Below are 5,464 nucleotides of genomic sequence, written 5' to 3'. Positions count from 1 at the left end.
ACCACATAAAGTTTTACAAGGATGATCTAACCAATTATCACAGAACCCCACTAACTAAAGGGGACTGATTGTTAGGTGGAATTTTACTTTAATCAGTAACTGATTTATCAAGCAATCTGTTTTAAGTGCCTGTTAAGGATCTTTCAGTAGAAAATGCAATAATTGCTTTTCCATTTTGAACAACACACCAAATTTCTGATCAAAGAAAGGTTACTTCCATTTTTACAGAACAAACATTAGAGACCACGGAACCTTATTCTAACAAAACACTAATTACAACGACCACTTCCAGAAAGTGGGATTACCAGGCTGGATAAGGTCCCAAGTAATAGGAACTATTTTTTGAAGAGCTCAATCAATTTGTTTGAAAACGGTTTCATTATTTAAAAAACCTATTAATTTAGGCAAAATTGTATAACAGATCGACCATAAAATCTTTTATTTTTAACTTAACCTGTTTAAGGGGCCAATATGACTTTGGTAAATTTGAATAACAAGACAAAATAATGTTATCCAAATTGAATAATTTATTGCTGGTCTGAGACTTGCCTTGTTTTACACTTAAGTAGAATTTACATTATTTCCACAGATAGCAGATAATCAATATTTAAAGGAATTTAAGAGTGACCTATTCAATAAGGCAGTCATCTTGGTAGCAAACTTTTATTGAAATCTTACAAACTCAAGCTTTATAAAAAGCCAATATAATTGGAAATTGGGTTCTCCCTCTAAAGCCCTAAGTGTTCAAAGTTTGAAACGGTTAATTTAAAGTTAAGCAAACAAATATAACAATGACCGAAACCGCTGCAGCAGATCCTGCTGAAATACTTAAAAAAAAAAAAACTTAAATGAGCTTAATCTTTACAAAAGTTATTTTAGCTCAAAAGCTATAAAATCAAAGTTATCTTAATTCTACAAAGGGAGAGGATCTTTGACTTCATGCCATTTCTTTAGAACCTCATCTTTTTCATCAAATTTAGCTACAAATCCAATTTTTGTATGCCCCCTTTTTCGGGAGATTCTTCTTGCAGAAGAGGCCAAGTACAAACGTGGAAGAGTAACTTCCTAAGCAAGTAGGAAAGTGTTCCGTAATAGCGTGCAAAGAATGTAGAGTTCTGGGTTAATCTCTAGAGCTCGATCTGGATCATGACCTTGACTTTGAATGAGATCTACAACGGGATCTTGAAGCTCTTTTTGGTGGAGGGAACACAGAACGGCCTTTGAGGGTAGTGCAGGTAGGGGTGAATTGGAACGAGAATGGCTCCTTGATCTAGGTTTTGACTTTATATCACCTTCCCCATTTTCTTTGGGGGAATGAGATGGAGAAAGAGACCTGCTTCGAGACTTCTCATATTCATCCTTCGATCTGCTCCTAGAGCGCGAACGGGAGCCTCGATCAGACTTAGGTTTAGATTTGCTTTTTGATCTAGATTTCCTGCGTTTTGAACGAGAACGTGATTGACCTTTGCTCCGAGACCTGGATTAGGAGCAACTTTTTGAGATACTTCGAGATCTACTGTGGCTGCTCCTACGACTTCTACTTCGTGACCTTCTGCTAGTCCGTGACCTTGATCTGCTTCCAGAATGAGACCGCCTGTGGCTTGTTCGTGGTTAATCTTCCATTAGTCTAAATACTTCTCCCATTGATTTCCATACAGTCCGGCTTATCCAAAGCACGCTTCATGTCCGAGTAGGAGCGAAACTCACTGACGCCTTCATTTGTGTGTTCTTCATGAGCATCCGCATAGGTTACCTCACCTGCTCCTCTCATGAAATCCTTTAAATCTCTCCAACAGCAATGACTAGAAAGGTGTTCTACAATAAGCCTGAATTCTGCGCGTACAGGTGGTCCAGATTCGCCTCTGCCAGAGGTTCTCCGACTGCCGTATCCGCCTCCACCACTGCGGCTTCCGTAGCTGTAGCCGCCACGCTCGCGGCGCGGGCCCCTGGCATGCTCCACGATCACGTGCTCCACGATCACGCGCTCCACGATCACGCGCTCGCCTCAGAGCTCACTGCCGTTCAGCCCATACACGGCATCACCGGCGTCGCGGGAGTCTCTGAACTCCACGAAGACGTACCCCTTTTTAAGGTGTATTTCGAGAAGGCGGCCATAGCCACTGAAAAAGCGCTGGATGTCCTTCTCCCGGACGTTGTAGCTCAGGCATCCTATGTGGACGCGTGGCATGTCCGTGGCGGGCGAGGGGCCCAAGGGCCGGCTGTCGAAAGGCGGACCGCAGAGGCAGAAGCCGCGGGGTGGGGGCGGGGCGGGGGCGGGGACGGCGAGAGCCCGGACACTCACCTCCCACTGCAGCGGCGGCCGGGTCCAGCCGCACGTTCAGCTTTGTGTATTTTTGACTTTTCACTTTCTTCGTTGCCTTGTGGCTCTCTGCACCGCACACCATCGGTCAATTTAAAACCTGTAAGTGCATCTGAGAGTAAATTGGACATAAATGAATAATCAAGAAACTGCACGTGTTCCTTTGGAGACATTTTAGTTTTTCTGCAAGTGACAGGTGGAACAAATTGTGTTCACTGCAAAAGAGAAGGGAATGAATGTTTGACGGAAAGGAATTACCTGTTCACTTGTTAACTTTTCGTAGAGTTCAACCATATTAAGGAAAAAACTTATTTCTTACTCACTGTATTCCTAACACATAACATAGTATCTGACACGGAATATGTATGTAATAAATATTTTTAGCGGTTTTTAAGTAAAGGAGAAAAGAAAAGCTTAGGTTTTATATGAAAAGATATACAAGAGAGATCAAAAACAATGTGTGTATATTTGGTTGGATAAGCTGAAAATCCCCAGTATCCCGCTTTGTTTTGAAAAAAAAAAAAAGAAAGAATCCAGGTTTTGTTTGTTTTTTTGTTTTTGTTTGGTGATTGGAAACAAAGGTAATATGTTAAGGAGTGAAATAATAAACACACCAATTTCTTAAAGTCAAAATAGCCCCAAGAATATGGAAACAAATCAAGTGGACTTAAAGCATCATTTTTCCCCTTTCACCTGAACACTTTGTTGAATTGCAGAGAAATAGAAAGTCACAGAGTGGGAAGGTCGGAAGGTATGAAGAAACCAAATTTTAAACTGAATTAAAAGAAGAACTATAATTAGCCACAAATTAAGGAAAACTACTGACTTGAACACCCCAGATTAGAAATAGTTGACATCAAAGGATGTAGATCAACTAGTAAGAGTGTTTATTTTCAAACAGAAGGTCAGGGAGAGAGGAACAGCACAAGGGGAGAGCAATTTTGAAATAAGGTAGAAATGAACAACCATGAGAAGAGAGAGAAAGGGTCGAATTTAGGTGCTTTCTTCCGTATCACTGTTTTAGGGAAAAAATGCAAAATAATAACACCACCTCTGACTTATGTGTGTGTCTGAGACTGAGGGCTGATCTGTGCTGTCATTAGTCAGCTGTTGCTATGAAAAACCACTGAGGAAAAGAGAAAAAAGGAAGGTTAATATGCGTCCAAATATTCATCTATCTGCCCCCTGGGTTTTCTCAGTAATAAGCAAAAGTAAATTTTAAAATATCCCCTTCTTGAGGGAAAATACAGTCCATATGTCAATCTGATGGTAAAGAAACTGAGTTGGAGGTAAGATTTCAAGGAAAATTGACACTCAGAAGAACTTTATGGAGGGTTACAGAAAAAGAAAAAGGACTTAAAAGAATAAAATGACTTTCCAAAGGCATCAACAAAAATCATCTATGATTTTTCAATAATAGAGATTAAAAGGCCAATGATAGCATCTCTTCAACAGTGTATTTATTTAATATCTGAATTTCTAACATTGTACAAATAACATTTTCCAAATGAATATTTGTTGGGATAATGAGGAACATCTTGACACACTAATGAAATGCAATTACTAGGCTTTTCTGCAGACCCAGCTGAATGAAGAACGATTCTTAGCTGCTCTGTGAATTTTACCAGTTTATTCTCAGTCTGGGATTGCATCTTATGCAAAGCTGAAGGTTGAGGAGGTGAGGAGAGGTTCAGGTGAGCCCAAGGCTACAGGGGAGATTCTTAATTGTGACTGAGTGCCTGTAAAACTTGGCCCCAACCTGATCAAACTTCTAGACGTAATTCCCAGCTTATAGAAAATACAGGAAATAGAGAAACATGTTAGATGATATCATGAAGATGGAATGATCAAACTCTAGAGTGTGGGGAATAACAGGACAAAGGACGCAAATTTGTCAACAAATAAATTGAAATAAAAAATAAGAGAGAAAAGAAAACTAATAAACTAAAAGAGACTGTGACATACCAAAAAAAATGCAATGAGAAAACCGTGTTAGATACTAATTCAAATAAATCAATTCTAATAAAACATTTATGAGACATCTGGTGAAATTTGAGCACAAAGTATTTGATTACCTTAAGACATGATTGTTAAATGTTTTAGGAATGTTAATGATACTATGTTTCAAAAAGTTTTTACATGCTGAAATTTTTAAGGATGGAATGATATGATGTCTGGGAATTGTTTCAACATTACCTGAGGTGGAGCTAAAGTGGGTAGGATTACAGATGAAATAAGGTTGGCGCAGTTTGGTAGTTTAAGCTGGGTAATGGGAACATGGAGTTTATTACACTAACCTCTCTCTCCTTTTTTTAAAAATATTTTTCAAACTTAATAAAATGAAAAACTCAGTGAGAGCTATAAAGATGAAATTAAATAACAAAGAAATTCACTCCATGACATAAAATTATATTAAAATATTTGAACAATTTTTAATTTTTCTAGTTTTCCCATTTTAAATTATGCAAAATAACTTGACCATTTGCTACTTCATTTTAAGGAAGGCAAAGGTTGAGAATGGAAAACTGGAGAGTTGTGCAATGAGAGTTCAAAGAGAAGTTAAAATCATGGAGTTTGCCTTCCCACCATGTGTTTTAAATTTCTATTAATATAAAATTCATATTTCTTATCATGGCTTAGAAGGAGTTCTGATCTACCTCTAGTTACTGCACAAATTGCCAGAAAAATTGACCTTCCCTGATCATCCTTTCTAACTCTTTTGTCAGGCTTTATTTTTCCTCCTAGCATTTATCCCTAAATTAAATTATGTGTGTGTATTTCTGTTCATAGGTTTCCTTATTCTCTCTCTAGAATGTAACATTCATGATGACAGTATTCTGCTTTGTTCATGACTGTAACCCTAGCATTTAGAACAAGGGTTAGCCCATATTAGGCACTGAATAAATACTTGCTGCAAATGAATTCTGAAATCCAAACGTGTATTTATGAGAGATAGTTGCCTGGGCTTTGTTAGAATTATTATTTTTATTTATTTATTTTTTTGTGGTACGCGGGCCTCTCACTGTTGTGGCCTCTCCCATTGCGGAGCACAGGCTCCGGATGTGCAGGCTCAGCGGCCATGGCTCACGGGTTCAGCCGTTCTGCGGCATGTGGGATCTTCCCGGACCCGGGCACGAACCCGTA

The 5,464-nt window shown here is 38.8% G+C and overlaps 1 pseudogene across 1 annotated transcript; it reads right to left on the bottom strand.

Moving 5' to 3' along the window:
- Positions 1–458: 458 nt before the first annotated feature.
- On the bottom strand, positions 459–2,208 carry LOC308617810 (serine/arginine-rich splicing factor 6-like; annotated as a pseudogene). Its single transcript has one exon. The product of its transcript is annotated as a serine/arginine-rich splicing factor 6-like (transcript).
- Positions 2,209–5,464: the final 3,256 nt, after the last annotated feature.

The sequence above is a fragment of the Mesoplodon bidens genome, assembly GCF_964165515.1.
Source record: "Mesoplodon bidens genome assembly, chromosome: 5".
NCBI lineage: Eukaryota > Metazoa > Chordata > Mammalia > Artiodactyla > Ziphiidae > Mesoplodon > Mesoplodon bidens.
Note: the sequence above shows the minus strand (reverse complement) of the source record. Positions and strands in the feature narration are given on the sequence as shown.